The 18,097-nt window shown below is 41.8% G+C and overlaps 1 protein-coding gene and 1 long non-coding RNA gene across 2 annotated transcripts in view; one reads left to right on the forward strand and one right to left on the reverse strand.

Annotated features, from left to right (window-relative positions):
- The window catches only part of LOC145353178 (calcipressin-1-like), a 75,679-nt gene that overhangs the window by 21,434 nt on the left and 36,148 nt on the right, over positions 1–18,097 (forward strand). The gene's annotated exons all lie outside the window — the stretch shown is intronic.
- Positions 1–18,097, reverse strand: part of LOC145353179 (uncharacterized) — a 67,528-nt gene that overhangs the window by 456 nt on the left and 48,975 nt on the right. Inside the window, exons 2-3 of the long non-coding RNA XR_013888655.1 lie at positions 11,092–11,233; positions 4,138–4,214 (exon numbers count right to left, since the gene is read on the reverse strand). This is a non-coding gene — a long non-coding RNA (uncharacterized LOC145353179). The remainder of the gene's footprint in view (positions 1–4,137; positions 4,215–11,091; positions 11,234–18,097) is intronic.

An 18,097-nucleotide genomic window follows, 5' to 3' on the forward strand; every position in this document is an offset into this window, starting at 1 on the left:
CCAGCAATTGCTGTGTAATCCTGTAGTTAACAGTGCTTCAGGTGCCAAGATATGACAAAAGCCACCAACTTGAGGACATGTATGTTTAAGAAGCATTCACAGCAAAAAGTGTAGAACTTCAAATCTATTGCTCACCGACTCTCTACTTCTGTCAAGTAATAGCTAATATTTGTCAGTATACACAAAAAAGGCACTCACATTAACTGCTTTGGCCTTGGATATCAAAATCATCTTCACCAGCATGTGCTTTAATACTGATATTATCCAGCATTGGAAAAAGAAAAGTTAAATTTGACACAGAGCCTCAGCACTGACTAACTACTTCAGGTCAGTTTCTGAACAGTTGATTGTACGCATTCCCTGACCTTCAAGGGAAAGACGACTGAAGCTGCACACATTCTAAAATGGTGCTGTCACTAGGTTTATTTAGTGTAATGGCTTAGAAAAAAGCTTAAAGCCAAGAGGCTTTGATATTGAGCTGTGTGCTTCTTACGTAATACTCTTAATTCATCATTTCATATTGCTCCACTGCCAGCAACCGATCACTCCACCGAGCATTCAGCCGTCACAGCCAAAGCAGGACTTCAGCCCATTGTTGGGATTCTTCCTTACAAAGTCCTTTCCTGCTCACAAAATCACAGGAAGGCTAAATGCCATTGGATTTGATTCAATTTAATCCTGTATCCACTGGGCCAGCCTGTGAAAAATACACATTCAATTCTGTGAATTTCCTTCCAAACAGATCTCTCGGACCCCAGCTGGATTATTCCTTTGTCATTTCAACGTCGTATGATTGACAGAAATCAGTTTGGTGTCCTTTGTATTTGACAGTTTACATACCCTCAACTGTAAGAAGTCTCACAACACCAGGTTAAAGTCCAACAGGTTTATTAGGTAGCAAAAGCCACTAGCTTTCGGAGCGATCGCTGTTCCTTCGTCAGGTGAGCGCTCCAAAAGCTGGTGGCTTTTGCTACCAAATAAACCTGTTGGACTTTAACCTGGTCTTGTGAAACTTCTTACTGTGTCTACCCAAGTCCAATGCCAGCACCCCCACATCATGACTACCCTCAATTGGGCCACAGGTAGTGCAAACCCAAGTTTACCCCTGTATTTTACAAGGTTCTTTACTCGAGGAGTATTTCGCTCCTCTTTGATCAGGTACCCAGCTCCATGGAACAAGCAGTGTAAACAATCGGAAAAGCTAAAAGGCAGGACACTAATGTTCATGAAGAGACTCGAAATGTTGGCTCCGTTTCTCTTGCCACAGATGCTGCCAAACCTGCTGGGTTTTTTCCAGCATTTTCAGTTTTTATAACACTTCTATTTTCTGTTCACTTCTATTCTAGTTTCACCTCAATTATTTTGGAGAATGTTTGCTTCATTTCAATCCATAAAGAAAACGTGGCATTTGAAAAACTAAGTTAGCACCTTGTACTAAATAAATATTTATATACTTAACCTGGGGCATTCCATTGTTGAATATCAAGTATTCATTACCTCCTAAAACATGATGCTGTGAAATTTCTTAGGCCACAAATTGATCACTCCCAATATTTCTGTTCCATATTTATGTAACTCTATACATTGTACATTAATCGAATAAAAACATACACAAGTTACAGCCAAGCCAACATGGTTAAGTAATTTACGCAACTCCTCAATTTTTTTTTCAATTCTTATCCTCGTGGGTGTCACAGTGGTTAGCGCTGCTACCTCACAACGCTGGGGACCAGGGTTTGATTCCCAGCTTGGGTCATTGTCTGTGTGGAGTTTGCACATTCTCCCAGTGTCTGCATGGGTTTCCTCCAGGTTGCTCTGGTTTCCTCCCACATTCTGAAAGCCGTGCTGGTTAGCTGCATTGACCCAAACAGGCGCTGGATTCTGGCGACTAGGGGTATTTAACAGTAATTTCATTGCAGTGTTAATATAAGCCTTACTTGTGACTAATAAATAAACTTTGTTTTCAAATTCTATCATGCCTTTTGCTCCTCCCTAGCTCATTAATCTCTTCCAGCCTCTCAATCCTCTGAGAATATCTCTGCTCCTTCATTCTGACCTCTTGCCCATCTCTTTAATTTTAATTGATGTACAGTTGAAGGAGCTGCTTTCATCTGCTCAAGGCCTAAGCTTCTGCCATGAGCTGCTTTACTTCATTAAAGATGTTCCTTATAATACCTGACCTCATCTGCCCTAATATCTCCTTAGGTGGCTCAGTGTCAAATATTAATTGATAACATGCCTTTGAATTCAAGTTGTTGTTGCTATACACAGCCTGATTTTTCTACTATCCAAAGACTATAAGGGTGTGCAAGGATTAATTAAGTTACTTGAAGCGGGTATGTTAGCCCAGTGGTTATGGTTATGTGACTAGTAACCAAAGGATGACAACTCAAATCATAGAATCCCTCCAGTACAGACTCCCTGAAAGACCATCCCACTCATGCCCTTCCCTCCACTCTATCACCATTACCCTGTGCAGTTAGCATGGCAAATCCACCTAACCAATACATCTTAGGACACTAAGAGGCAATTTTAGCATCGCCAATTCATCCAACCTGCATATCGTAGGACAGAGAGGAAAGCAGAGCACACAGAGGAATCCCACGTAGACATGGGGAGAATGTGCAAACTAGACACAGACCGTCATCCAAGGCTGGAATTGAACCAGGGTCTCTGGTGCTGTGAGACAACACCACTAACCACTGTGCTGCCCCATGATCTTACCAATTCCACTAGTAATCTCATGAATTCAATAAACCTGGTAAATCAATGGCTAGCACCAGAAAAATTACCATAAGAGCTGCTTGATTGTCCATGAAAGCTGCATTGGGTTCACTGATGAACATTAGAAAGTGGTCACATCTGATCCCTTTGTCGCTCCAGTCCTACACTTACATGGTTGACATTTTTGCAAGGGAATTAGAATAGGCGATGAACTGTGCATTACCTTTGTCATCGACACCCCAAGAACAAATATTGTGAAAAGAAAGTCAAACTTCTGGTGCATCATTTGCTTGCAGGAATGGTTATTGATGTTGTACTTGAAGAACCATTGGGTGAAATATAGGTAAGGAGGCTCATTAAACTGACTCCTGCAATGAGGACATTATTTTATGTGGAAAGGCGGGACAAGTTGCGTGTGTATTTGTCAGAGTGTAGAAGAATGACATATGGGACAAGGGTCCTGTATGATTCAGTGCATTACATTGAAACATATAGGACCCTTGTGGGACAGACTAGAACTAGGGAACACCGTTTAAAAATAATGGATCTCCCATTTAAGGCAGTGATGAGAATTTCTTTCTTTCACTGACATTGGGCTATGGAATCCTCTTCCTCAGGTGCAGTGGAAGCAGAATCATTGAATATTTTTAACACTGATTTAGACTCACTGTCTGTCGATCAAGAATCTAAGGGTTGAGTAGGTAGACCGGCAAGTAGAGTTGAGGCTAGAATCAAATTAGCCATGATTTTATCAAATGGCGGAGCAGACTTGAGGGGCCGAATGGCTGCCACCCACTCCTAATTCGTATGTTCACGTCTAACTGTTGTTTGGGTGGAAGCAACAAAGTTCCCTCCTGTGTTTGTTAAAGAATCCGGATGAGTGAAGTCCTAAGCAACTGCTTGGATATCTCATCACTGTTATAACTGAGCCAACCTTCCTCTGTTCAGCAATGCTTTGAAGTTCAGGTTGTAAATGTTGCAAAAAATAAAATAAAGGCAACCAAATGATTTAGACAGGAAGCTGGAGGGAATTCATTTTAAATTTTAATTCCTTAAAAATTTGATGAAAATCTCAGCATTTTTTGATGGGTTTCTTAAAATTCCCCCAACCGTTGCCATGCATCCGTAACTTCAATGAAAGGTCATTGACCTGAAATGTTGGCAGGGATTTTATGACTTTGCTTAGGCATGGCTTGTAAAATCCCGCCCAAGGCCAATGGAGAATTCTGTTCTGTGAGCCTCACTCGTGCCAATTCCGGGTGGGCATGGCCGTAAAATTTCAGCCATTAACTGTTTCTTTCCACAGATTTTTTAAAAGATTTGATTTATTATTGTCAAAAGTATTAGTGTACAGTGAAAAGTATTCTGTACGTGCTATACAGACAAAGCATACCTTACATAGAGAAGACTCACCTGATGAAGGAGCAGCACTCTGAAAGCTCGTGTTAGCAAATAAACCTTTTGAACTTTAACCTGGTGTCGTGAGACTTCTTACTGTGCATACCCCAGTCCAACAGTGGCATCTTCACGCCAAGCACATGGAGAAGGAAAGGAGAGGGAGAAAAAGATAGAATCAGAGGGCACAGCTCACAAGAAGTCACCACGCTCTGATGCCATCTTGGTTAGTATCTGATTTGCATTTGATTTTCAGATGCTGTTTTACCTGAGCTTTTGTGGCATATTTTCTTCTTCTTTCAAAATGGAAGTTTCAGTAACTTGGGCTTTTTCTGATTGAACAAATTTTCCTTAAATAATGAACTGCTTGTCCACAACCTCAGCTCTTGCTGACCTAGACAGGCTACCAATTGCACCTCAGCACCTTAAGATTAAAATACACATTCTTGTATTAAAATCACTCTTGGGCTTGCCTCCACCACCCTTTAATCTCTAGCAAACCCTGCCCATCCCCACCCCCACCAATTTGGATTGGCATCTGTGCCTTCATGCACTAGATTTCTGACTGCTCCTTGAAAACATTCAGTAACATTGCCACCGCTCCACATCCTGTGGGTTTATGAGGGATTAACGTACATTCATACACACAGTTTCAAGGTGATCACATTCTATGACTTGAATGGATAAATGGCCACGGAATCTTCCTACAAGAAGAAGACCATTCAGCCCAATGTGCTTGTGAAGCGCTTCCCTTCCTTTGAAATCCTCTGTAAAAATCTATTCCTTGTCCAAATCTTTGGCCACACTTCCTAATATCAATTCCTTTGCCTGCTATCCATTTTGTAAGGGGCATGTTTACATGTTAGGGGTGACGTATAAAAACAAGCTTTTTTAAAAAAATGGCTTACAACAGTTAGTTCATTCCCCTTCCTTCCACCTCCTCCCCCCGCTCTCACTCCTTAGTGCACAGCATATCAGCTAACTTTTTATATACTTGAGATTATTTATTTTTCTTGTCGGTGCAAGAAGGTTTGAGCTCTGAATCGGAAACTGATTTGTGTGAGGGCAGTGATTCCACAGCAAGGTAGGAACCTGTGGGTGGATGCCAATTTGTTCCATTTTCATGAAGTGTAATTTTAAATGTTAGCAATGCTTTTCTGTCTCTGGAGGGGCACTTTCACATGCAGTTTGTTCCGAAGCTAATAACTCTTTAAAAAGTTAAAAATGTCGGAAGTCTGAATCAAAATGCTGGAAATTTATGACTGACCAGTCAACATCTCTACAAAAATCATACAATTTTAACACTTTGGGTATTATCCTTCCTCACAGCTGAAACATGAAATCTTTCAACCTTGAGGGCAGAGGGGAACAACAGTTACTCAAACCAAAAGTTAAACGTTGCAATCCAGCGAAGTGTTGCAAAAAGCGGTGGTCTTTTCAGCCTGCTTCTAAGCTTGACTGCATTCTTTGCAGCTATTTCTGGAGAGCTGTTTTGGTCATGTTTTTGACATCGTGGACGAGCGTTTCAAGATATGAAACACTTTCCTCCTCTTGGTTTCTCTTTTGGAAACCACATCTATATTAGAAATATCTAGGTCACACATGCCAGCAAATTCAACACTATTGGTTTTCTGCTGCACCATTTTCTGTGCAAGCATGCCTTCAGACTGATGGCAATCATCAAATTGATGGAACTCCGGTCAACTTTACAGAAACTGGACTGAGACTTGGACTGCAATTCTCTTGGTGCAGCGGACTGTGAGAATTGCGCATTGACCAATCCGCAGAGTTCCCGCGAGCGTTCTCACCGCTCTTGGCTCTCTCAGCAAGGGATCTTCAGCGCTGTCTGCTCTGCACCAGAAATCAGCAGGGAGACGCAAAAATGTCGGGGAACTGGGGGTTACCCTGCTGGAATGAAAAGGAGCATTCAGGGCTGCCCAGGAGGTCGGGTGGCGGGGGAGGGTTTGGGGGGAAGGAGAGGGGTGCCCCCAGGGTAAAGGCAGCCTGACAATGCCAGCCTGTGCCCCCTCACTATCCAAGGGGCAATGGGCCCATGCCCACTGGGCATCAGGCAATGCCCGGGGAGTTGAGGCCAGTTGGATGGACAGATCCTAGGAGGTGATTGGAGAGTCATGCTGCCATTCTGCACTGATCAATAGGAGGGAGGCCAGTGATTGGAGAGGCTGGGGGGTGGGGTTCTGCCCATGGGGGTGTCTGTACTGTGGGGAGAATGGAGGTGTTTGGCACTGCAGGAGGCGGTGGGGGGAGAAACTGGAGATTGGGTCGGTCTGGGACCTGGGTGGAGTGGGGGGAAGGGGGAGAGGACTGTGATCTGGCAGAAGGGGAGTAGGGGGGACAGCATTGTGGGGGTCCTGAGCTGTTCAGCAAGTGGGGAGGCGCATGCACAGAGGCCCACTGGCTTGAACCTCCCAGGCGGGAATAGGCCACAACCTCTGAAATCTAATGATATTCGCACTGGTGGCCTCTGCAGGACACAGAGTATGGGAGATTGTAGTCTGAACACCCGTTGAAAAAACCTGCATGATTTACACCAGTTTTCCCACAAATTCAACATTTGAAATTTTTTGGGAGAATTCTGCCCTAGAATGTCGTGTGTTTTTTTTAAATGAAATCAGTCTAATGAGGTCCAGTGACATGAAATTAACCAAACTACCTTGTCTTGCCTTAGCTGCTTTCTCTAACCTTGGTAGCTTTTGTGTTGGTTAACTCCTTGTTAGATCTAGTGGGAGAATGGGAAGGTAATTGGAACACTTTTGTTCAGTTTTCGTTTTTAAAATAAAGCTACTGGAATCTTGCCTTAGCCTTAAGAGTAGTAGCATTGCCACGTTGAAACATTATTCACTCAGAGTTCAATTTGATACTGACTGATCTGGTAACTACACCTTCCTGTGGCCTTCTGCCCATCACTGAGTGACTCATTGGGGAGGTTACATTTTCCTACTTTAGTTGATCACTCTTGGATGAGCTGTGGGGGCAGCCACACCCATCCCAAGTGTCTTGGATTCGGGCTAGTGGGGAAAGAGTGCTTCCAAGCTGTACCCTGTTCGCATAAGCAGCATTGATTAGGTCGTTTGAACGTGGTTGGTGCTTCCCCTTTCCCTCTAGCAAGTACCTCATCAGACTCTTGGGACATGAAGGAATGATTAAATGTGTACAGATGTGTTAGTGTAAACCTATTGTTTTGACCCCCTTAGAAACCAATAGCCTGAAAAGAAAGGAATCCACAAACAACCCCAATGAAAGAAATCAGTGGACTAATTTCACTTTTTAAAACTTCTACAAGTCAAAGCCAAACTCAATGTGGTCCAACTATATAAGAAAGGTTGTAAAGACAAGCCAGGGAACTGGTGAGTCTCACGTCAGTGGTCGGGAAACTACTGGAGAAGATACTGAAGGAGAGAATCTGCCTCCATTTGGAGAAACAAGGTTTGATCAAGGATAGTCAGCAGGTTTTGTCAGAGGATTGTCGTGCCTGCTAAATTTGATTGAACTTTTTGAGCATGTGTGTATGGATGATAGTGTGGTTGATGTATTTCATGGATTTCAGCAAAGCCCTTGACAAAGTCCTACATGGGAAACTTATTAAGAAGGCTAATGCACATGGGACACAGGGTGATCTGATGAGGTGGATTCATAATTGGCTTAGCAGGGTGGTGACAGATGGCTGCTATAGTGACTGGAGGCCACTGACCTGTGGCATTCCACAGGTATCCGTGCTGAGCCCCCTACTGTTCATAATTTATATAAATGACATAGATGGCAAGTGGGATTGGATGGCAGGTCAGGGCGTTTCATGAGTTGGTGCAGACATGATGAGCTGAAGGGCCTCTTCTGCACTATAGTATTCTGTGATTGTATGATTCAATGCAAAATTAAACCTGCAATTCACTAACAACTCTGAATCTTACTTTAAATGGTAAATGTAACAATGGTATGTCTCAGAAGCATGAGTGTTCCCTTTCAGCATTGTGTGGCTGCACAGTTTCATAATATGCTGTTCTTTATTTGTACAAGGTAGACCAGGAGCCCTATCCAACAATAGCTTTCAGCCCTGAGTTCCCTGGGTGTTATTATCAACAGCAGAGGTACCTTCTCTCTCTCAGTCCTAATGATGTGGCTTCTTCGAGTCCCATTTTAACCGATCAGTCAATAACTCACTGGTTCACAATTTAGTCACTTCTGATGAAACACGCAGCTCATAGTGACTCTGAGCTATCATTCAGCTTTCCAGTTTTTAGACTTTTTTTTAAATCTAGCTCTTACATTCCAAGAGCTCCTGTCTTCTGCCAAAACGAAAAACTGATTTCTACCTTAGAGAGATCTGTCTTCTCTTCCCTCAGCAGAATCTTTGTGTTCTGCTGCTGATCACAAGCTGTAACCCAACCACTTAGTTTCAGTTTTGCCTTTTTTAAAACCTAGCTTTCATCCCCATGGCAATCTCAGCCAGGGTCCAACTTCTCAGAAACTGTGTCATGGCCAGGAAATCCAATTACCCATTTCCAGAATCCCCTTTAATTTCATTTAGCTTTGAAGGATTAATTCTCTCATACAAGCTTTGTTGCAGAGTTTATTGCAGTCTGCTTCCTTACACCACAGAAAAAAAAGATATATGATCCTTTAAATTTCCTCTACTTCTGGCTCGCTTGATCTTTTGCTTCATGAGTTGTCTGAGGTAGGGTAGTTTAGGAGGCCTATCCAACAACAGTTTTTACCCCCTGAGTTCCATGGGCAAGGTACACTCCTTAAAACCTTCTGTCCCTCAGCCTGTAGCTAAGTTGGTAGCACATCTGCCCCTAAATCACAGGCTCCAGAAGCATAAAAATCAAAGCTGGTACTCCAGTGCAGCACTGAGGGAGCACTGCACTGCTGGAGGTGCCATCAAAATATTTAAATCAAGGCCCCGTCTGCCTGCTTGGGTGGATATAGAAGACTCTATGCACTAATGCAAAGAAGAGCAGGGGAGTTATCCCCAGTATCATGGCCAATATATTATATGCAAATCAACCTCAGAAAAAAAACAGATTGTCCAATCATCAATATATGGCTAGTGGGAAGATAATTCAACTGCCCACAATAGTAAGTGTTTCAATAGTTGTGAGGTGCTTTGAATGATCCAATTTTTGTGGAAAGCACTATAGGTATACAAGATTTTATATGTTTCTCTGCAGTTTTATTTTTGTTGCCTTTCTACTCTTAATGCTTTAAACAGCCTGGTGGGGGTGGGGAATTCTCCCATCCCGCCCGCCATGAAAGTTGTAGCAGGTGGGGGGGTGGGGGGCGGACCACGCAACGGTCCCATTAACCTTAGGCGGCATTCTCTGGTTTTGGAATGAGCACAGCTGGAGAATACCATCCCACATGTTTTTCTCCCCACCCCATCACCCATAGAAATAAATGAGTTTCTGGAAGCAATTCATTTTTTTCTTTTTCCAACACTTTGTTAGATCCTTATTCCTTTCTCTAGTTGACACTGAACTCCTAGTATAAGAGATGTTTTTATGTGGGGGTGGTACTATGGAGTAGTGGAGTAAAAAATATCATTTTTTACTAAAGGAAATTATAGATTTCTTTACATGAACTTAGGCAAATTAGAGGCTTCTAATGGATCATGAGGTAGTGTTTTTTTGTCTGTTTAAGTATATTTAACAGGCAAATGAAAATAACTGCTATTCACCCTTCCTTTATAAAATGTAAAATAGCTCTAGATTTTTCAAACTTTGACTAAAAATTTGTTGTTTTGCTGTTCTGGTGGTAACTCCAGTGCAGCATTGAGGGAGCACTGCACTGCTGGAGGTGTCATCGAAACATTTAAATCGAGGCCCCATCTGCCTGCTTGGATGGATCTGGAAGACCCTATGCACTAATGCAAAACTTGAGGCTTTTATAAAGCAATATGTTTCCTTCGGAGGTGATTTTAGATCTTAAGAATTAAGAGAAAGATCAGATCCTGATGTATTAATTCAAGATCCAAGACTTGAAGACTTGGTTAAGAAGAATGTAAATCCTTGTGCAGAAGTGGAAATCGTGTGGAATAGGCCACCCAGGGTGGCTGTGGAAATCAAGGATGGTGTAAAATTTCAAAAATGTAGTGGGTACAAATTTTTTGACAAGACAACTAATGTGCATTGGAGTTAAATTGGAGAAAGAAATGTTTTGCGGTTCGTGATCAGCCCAGTGGATGGAAATGGTAATTTCACATATATACAGTTCAATATTGCAAAGCAAATGGAAGCATAAAGGTGGCTGGGGTTATGCTGGCTCAAGTATGTCTGATGGTGCATAACGGATAAACTTGTGCTCCCGCTGTTTGCTTGACAGTTTTGGGGAGTAAGGGAGTACTTTTCCTAAAACTGAGTCAAAGCTTCTCTAGATTAAGTCCTCTCCTTCCTGCTGCACCAGCCCTTACAGTTGCAACTTTGGAGAGGATTCTGATCGGGATCTAATGAGTAAAATGATCAAGGAAGAATTTGATGGTATTTAATGAATGTGCTTCTGTGTAAAATGATTCCTTTTATGTTGTCATGTAAAACCTCATGCAGCTGGAATTTATGGACCACCCATGGGTGGGAAAATAGGTGAATAGACCCATACATTAAGGTGCCTTCCCACTCCCACCTATGCCACTATTTTACAGGCAGTTGGGTGGGCTACCCATCCCTAGCTCAATTGATAGTTGCAAGTGGGCAATTAATGCCCAATTAAGGGTCTCAACCCACTATACTTCCGATTTTTAGCCTGTGCCCAACATGTAGCCTGTTAGCCAAGTGGGAGGGGGGAGATGGAGGAGAGGGGTGTGCAATGATGATTCCTTCCTGGCCAAGCACGCATTCAGACATGTTCTTCCCTTTCTCCCTTCAACCTCTCCCCCTGTCATGTCCAAAATGTCATGACCCAACCCTACCACCCCAACTGGGGCCTGCCAACTCTGCCCCAGTGAGGTCTCAGACTTACCTGGGTTCGGGGGCATCCCTGGTTTTTCTCCCTCTTTGGTCTCCTGCAATACCAGCAGCGACCATCGATCCTGGTGTGCCAGAGAGTTGCCGACCAATAGGGCAGGACTTCCTCCTGGAGGCAGACAGAAATCCGCCTCCTACTAAAAAGCAAGGAAAGGGCCATCTCCTGAAAAAGCCAGTAGAGTGAATTGGGCCTCAAAATATTTGTTGAAGTGTGGGGAGCCCATTTAGTCCAGCCTATGAAATAAACGTCAAACTCTTCTTGTATTTATGTGTAACTTTATAATCCCAACAGCGATGCTGAACAATACTGACGCACAGCAGGTTCAGAATCTCTCAAATCACTTCTCGGCCTTTTGACTAACATCAACGTCAGCTCATGACCAAGATGGGGTGCAATTCCTTATCTTAGCAGCTTGGATTTTGTTTGTCTTCAATGTGGGAACCATAAAGTGGATCAATTGGAATTTGAATTTGGCTTTTACAGCAAGCAAGGAATTGAATTGTGTTTGCCCGGTCCATTCTTGGCTTTGTAAGTTTAAGGATGACAAAAAAAAATCAGTGTCTTGAAGGGAAATTTGTTTCAAAACCTTTGGAGTGTGGATGGAAATTATTATTGCAAGTTCCTGCAGATAAGTTGTGTAAGACCTGGGGAGTAGTGATTTATTTAGCGTGACTAATGATTCAGACTTATAATTCAATTTTCCAGTTGCGCTCAAGTTTTGAGTTGCACCCAGTGTTAAACTCAATATATATCCCAGTAAATTATCACTTTGCTCATCTACCTATGTACTTATTTGGCCACTAGGTGTCCTTCCCATTCACTTGCTGGCTCGTGGCTGGAGCCAACGCCTACAAAAGCATGCGGGGGTGGGACCAGGCGAAAAAAAAATCTGTTACACGTTTCAATATTACATGGATTAAATTGTATTTGCACCAGGTTGTAGGGACTTAGTAGGCAGTGAGAAGGCTCTGTACAGTTCATAGAGTAAACTTTTTACATAGAAGCTGCATAAACCCGTCTGTTATTTAAATCCTGTGTAACAGTGGCCCCACGAGTATTCTGTTTTTGTCAGAATTAATCTGAGTTTCCAATAACAACATTGGCATCTGATCAATTGACATTTATGGCAGTGAGTGTGAGGAGGCTGTTTTTTTCTGTGTGGGTTTTATGTTCAAAGATATTCTTTCTCTCCTTCTCTGAATGACCTTAAATCACTGTGGCTTTGTTTGCAGACATTTAATTACTTTAAAAACAAATCGGTGTGTTTTATTTCATTGATGCTCAGACTTATCTTAACTGCACCATGAAGGAAATCAATGTGGCAAAATCGCCTGTCTACAATATGGGTTGTATTATTGTTCCAGTGACGTAATGGAAAGTTGGGATGGAAATGACCTGATGCATTAGGGAAATAATCATTATACGAGCTTTTAAAAAGCTGCTGCATACAATGGATGTTACTGTTCAGAATTTCCATTTCTCTAACCACCTCTCTTGCATTTGTCTAAATCCACTGTTGTACCTGAGGCTTTGGAGTTGTTGAGGTTTTTTTTCCCCATTAAAGATGTACTATTTGTGGAAAAAATGGTTTATAATAGAATTAAATATGACTTTTTAAACTATAATTGTGATGCAGTTTGAGTTTATCCCATCCTGTTTTCAGTTGGAATCATTTTCAAAAATAGGCCGGGATTTTACCAGCTCGCCCTGCCCATCGATGGGAGTGAGTTAATAACATCATGCGAGAGCCAAGAAATCAGGATCACACCCAATTTCCCAGCTCTCACGATCTCACAAGAGTCGGATTTCCGGCGAGGTCAGCTTGTTGCCAGAAATGGGTGAGAGGCTGAGTAAATTTTTGAAATTTATTGTAATGTGACTTTGATGTAATTAGTGAGCCCAGTGCTGCATCGTCTGGCCCCACTTGCCTTCATGACCTCATAGGGAGAGGTTCTCTCCGTTGAGGAAAGCACCTTCTCCCCATTAACGAGGAACGGTCATGTTAGGCTGGCTGGTGAAGCTGGGTGGGTCCTATGGGGGTAGGGCTTATATAGATGGAGGGCCTGAAGGGTGGCCCAATCTCAGAGGGAGGGGGAGCCTGCTGCCACTCTGCAATGTCATCCAATCGGGGTGGGGGGTTAGGGCACGATCGGTCTGGGCGATGGGAGCTGCAATTCAGGCAGTGTGTGGCCCACGATTGGCCACGGGCGCCTGCAATTGTGGAGGCGGGGGGTCAGTTTGTGAGGCTACCTGCAACAGCAAGGGTGTGACAGCTCTGCTACCAATCAAACCCCTGCTGTTGGAATTCAGCATAGATCCCTCTACAGTTGCTATTGTGCATGCGCAGACACAGAGGCCTACGCATGTGCAATAGCTCCCTCTGTAGGCTGGCTGGTGAATTAAGCCCAGCCCATTGCCTGCAGCAGCTAGAAATGGTCCAGTACATAAGTCTGTAAGAGTGGATATGAAAATGTGCCCAAAAAACAGATCCAGAACTGTCCCTTTTTCATGTGAGTGGACACTTAGGATCATTCTCGTAAAATTCTGCCCATAATCCATTAAGCTTCTGTTTCACTCATTCAGTGAAATATCCATATATTTTAGAGAATGGAAAATGTTAAATGCTACCATCATTTATTTCTCATCAATTACGAGAATTCAGCTGAGCATTTTCAAAAAATTGTCCTGTATAGTTACCCTAAGTAGACGATTAAGGATTTGTTGGCACATTTGCAAATCTATCCACAGATTTCAGATCAACCTTGTTATTTGACCTATTTGTTCAATATTGTAAGGCTTTTGTGGGCTGTTAGGAATATTGTGGTCATTGAAGTGAAAAGTGGGTTATATAGAAAGGCAATTGAGATAATTCACAACATTGACAACTTAAAGTTTTTAAAATTAAAGTTATTTATTAGTCACTAGTGAGGCTTACATTAACACTGCGATGAAGTTACTGTGAAATTCAGGTGCCACACTCTGGCACCTGTTCAAGTCAATATTCCCAAGCATAATTGAATAATTTTGATTTGCCATTTTTCGAATTTACAGCACATTATATAGGATATGCTCAAACAGTCTCACCTTTCAGATAAAATAGGAAATTGAGGTTCTCCCTGTCAGTTCTTGTAGCACAAATGGTCTAGGCTTAAGGTTTTGTACCCAAATGTTCTGCACATTTGAAATAAAGTAGATGAATTAATTACACAGATAGATGTGAAGGGGTAAGATATAGTTGGGGTTATGGAGACATGGCTCTGCCGTGACCAAGGATGGGAACTAAACGTTGAGGACTATTCAGTGTTTAGGAAGGACAGGCAGAAAGGAAAAGGTGATGAAGTTGCATTGTTGATTTAAAGAAGATATTGATACAATAATGAGGAAAGATATTAGCACAGACAATATGGAATAAGTATGAGTTGAGTTAAACACCAGGGGCAAAAAACATTTGTGGGGGTGATGTACAGATTACCAAACTGTAGTGGTATGTTGGAAATAGCACTAGACAGGAAATCAGAGATGCATATGATAAAGGAACATCTTTGGTTATGAGGGACTTTAATCTGCATGTAGGTTGGAAGAGTCAAATTTGTCACAATACAGTAGCGGTGGAATTTCTGGAGCGTACATTAGATGGTTTTCTGGACAAATACGTTGAGGGAACAGGACTGGGTATTGTGCAATGAGAAAAAATTAGTTGGCAGTCTAATTGTGAGAGAACCGTTGGGGATGAGTGACCATAACATGATAGAATTCTTCATCAAGGTGGATAGTGAGGTGGTTGATTCGGAGACTGGAATCCTAAATCTCAGTAAAGGTAACTAAGATGGTATGAGGCATGAATTGGCTATTAAGAACTGGAAAACATTATTGAAAGGAAGGGCAATGGCAGGCATCCAAGGAATGAATAGGTGAACTGCAAAAGTTGTTTATCCCTATTTGGTGCAAGAGTGGAAAGGAAATTGTGGCCAAACCAGGGTTTACAAGAGAAATTAGAAAAAGTATTAGATTCAAAGAAGCAGCAAACAAGTTGGCAACAAAAAGCAATATACCTGAGTACTTGGGAGCAGTTTAAAATTCAGCAAAAGCAAACCAAGGGATTGATTAAGAAGGGGAAAATAGAGCATGAAAGTAAGATAGCAGGGAACATAAAAACTGACTGTAAAAGTTTCTGTGGAGATATAAAGAGAAAGAAATTGACAAAAATGAATGTAGGACCTTTACAGTTAGAAATGGGGGAATTCATAACAGGGAACAAAGAAAGAAGAGCAAAATTTATACTCTGTTTCTGTTTTCACAAAGGAAGACATTAATAATGTACCTAAAATTTTCAGGAACACAAGTTTTACTAAAGAGCTGAAGGAAACCAGTATTAGTAAAGAAATGATTTTAGGGAAATTAATGGGATTGAAGATAATCTTCATCCCAGAGTACTTAAAAAAAAACAGGCCCTGGAAATAGTAGATCTATCAGTCGTCATTTTCCAAAATTCCTTGGACTCTGGACTGGTTCCTACAGATTAGAAAGTAGCTAATGTAAGCCTGCTATTTAAAAAGGTAGGTGGTTGAAAACAAGGGACTATAGACCAGTGAGTCTAACGTCGGTACTGGAGAAGTTGCTTGAGTCAATTATCAAGGATTTCATAGCACAGCATTTGGAAAGCAGTAGTATAATCAGAGTAAGTCAGCGTGATTTACAAAGGGGAAATCATACTTGACAAATCTACTGTAATCCTTTGAGGATGTAACTGGTAGAGTTGATCAGGGAAAACCAGAGGATGTGGTTTATTTAGACTTTCAGAAAGCTTTCGACAAGGTCTCACGTAGCACGTTACTATTTAAAGTTAAAGTGCACATGATTGCACATGATGTCTTGAGATGATAGAAAGCTGGTTAGCAGACAGAAAGTAAAAAGTTGGAATAAATGGGTCTTTTTTCAATAGACAGGCAGTGACTAGTAGGGTACCATAGTGACCAGTGGGTAGCACAGGGATTTGTGCTAGGACCCCAACTGTTTATATTGTATATAATGATGTGAACGAGCGAACTAAATGTATTACTTCCAAATTTGTAGATGATATAAAGTTTGATGGAAGAGTGAGCTGTGAGGAAGATGGAGAGTTGCTTAGTGTAATTTAGATAGCTTTTGTGAATGGGCGTAAGCACAGCAGGTGTAATATAATCTGGATAAGTGTGAGGTTATCCACTTTGGTAACAAAAATAGTAAGGCAGGTTATTATTTGAATGGATGTAAATTGAGCGAGGTGAATACTGAAATGAGACCTTGTCTTCATATATCAGTCACTAAAAGTAAGCATGTAGGTACAGTAGGCAGTAAAGAAGACAAATGGTATGCTGGTCTTCATAGCAAGAGGATTTGCGTATAGGGATATGGATTTTTACTGCAATTGTATAGGGCATAGGTGAGGCCACACCTGAAGTATTGTGTGCAGTTTTGGTGTCCTTATCTGAGGAAGGATGCTCTTGCTATAGAGGGATTCCTGGGATGGCAGGACTAAGACGGTTAGGATTATATTGACTGGAGTTTAGAAAAGTGAGAGGGTATCTCATAGGAACGTATAAAATTCTAACAGGATTAGGCAGGGTGGATTCAGAAAGTATGTTCCTGATGGTGGGGGAGTCCAGAACTGGAGGTCATAATTTGAGGATGAGGAGTAAACCTTTTAGAACTGAGATGAGGAGCAATTTCTTCACCCAGAGAGTGGTGAATTTGTGGAATTCACTACCACATATAGTAGTTAAGGCCAAAACGTTATCTGATTTCAAGAAGGAATTAGAGGCTAATTGAGGCTAAAGGGATCAAGGGATATGGGGGGGAAGAGTGGATCAGAAAATTTGATGATCAGCCTTTATAATGCATAGTATGTATATAGTGCCTCAGTGTCCCAAAATGTTTTGTAGCCAACAAAGTGCTTTAGCAGTGTTGGTCTCTGTTGTAATGTAAGCATTGGAAATAAACCACCCTTAGTATTATTGAAGGAGGGCAGGGACATTCTTGTATCCTGGCCTATCGTTACTCCTTCAACATTTTTTTCAATAGGAATAAAATAGCTTGCCGTCTTATTGCATTGCTATTTGTGGAATATTGCTGGGGGCAAATTCACTCCAGTTTTCTCCTGTCAATGCACAGTAATTGCAGTGTAAAGTTCTTCATTAGCTATAAAGTAGTTTGACACATCCCAAGGTCATTAGAGGTGTTATATGAAAGTAGGTTTATGTGGGAGACTTAGGAAATGGAACAGGAGTAGGCCATTTGACCCCTTGAGCCTTGTTCTTTTTCATTATAGAAAACGGTTTGATTGTCTCCCAGATCTACTCTTACAGCAACTGCGATCACCTTCCCTGTGAACTTATTCTGTAACTTGTGTTGGAACAAAAGAACCTGCATTTATGTAGCACCTTTCACAGCTTCATGGCATCTCAACGCTCTTCACAATTAATGAAGTACTGCTGAATTATAGTCATTGCTGTAATATACTGTAGCGTTTCAAGAAGGCAGCTCACCACCACCTCCTTGAGGGCAACTAGGGATGGGTAATAAATGCTGGCCAGCCCACATCGCCCATGTCCCATGAGTGAATAAAGAAAATAAGGAATTACAGAAGCCAGTTTGTGCACAGCACGATTCTAGGCCGATGATGACCAGTTAATCTGTTTTCATTAATGGTTGGTCCAAGGATGAATATTAGCCAGGATTCAGAAAAACTGCTTTGCTCTTGGAGGATGCACTGGATTGAAATGTGTCCTGAAGTGCATTTGTTCCAGGCTAGGAATGGGCAAGGGGGCACCATGTATTTATTGAGACCCTCTCATTTATTTCAGAATGTTTTTGGAGGAGCAAGACCAGTTGTTTACCAGTTGTGACAAATTTGTTTCATGAAATAATTGTTAATGTACCTTCTAGTAAAATTAAGTTTCAGTGGGATGGATGATAAATATTACTTCCTGTCAATAATCTGATTGCTTTTCTTGTTTGAGCT

This window comes from Carcharhinus amblyrhynchos, chromosome 15 (genome assembly GCF_965287045.1).
Source record: "Carcharhinus amblyrhynchos chromosome 15, sCarAmb.v2.hapA, whole genome shotgun sequence".
NCBI lineage: Eukaryota > Metazoa > Chordata > Chondrichthyes > Carcharhiniformes > Carcharhinidae > Carcharhinus > Carcharhinus amblyrhynchos.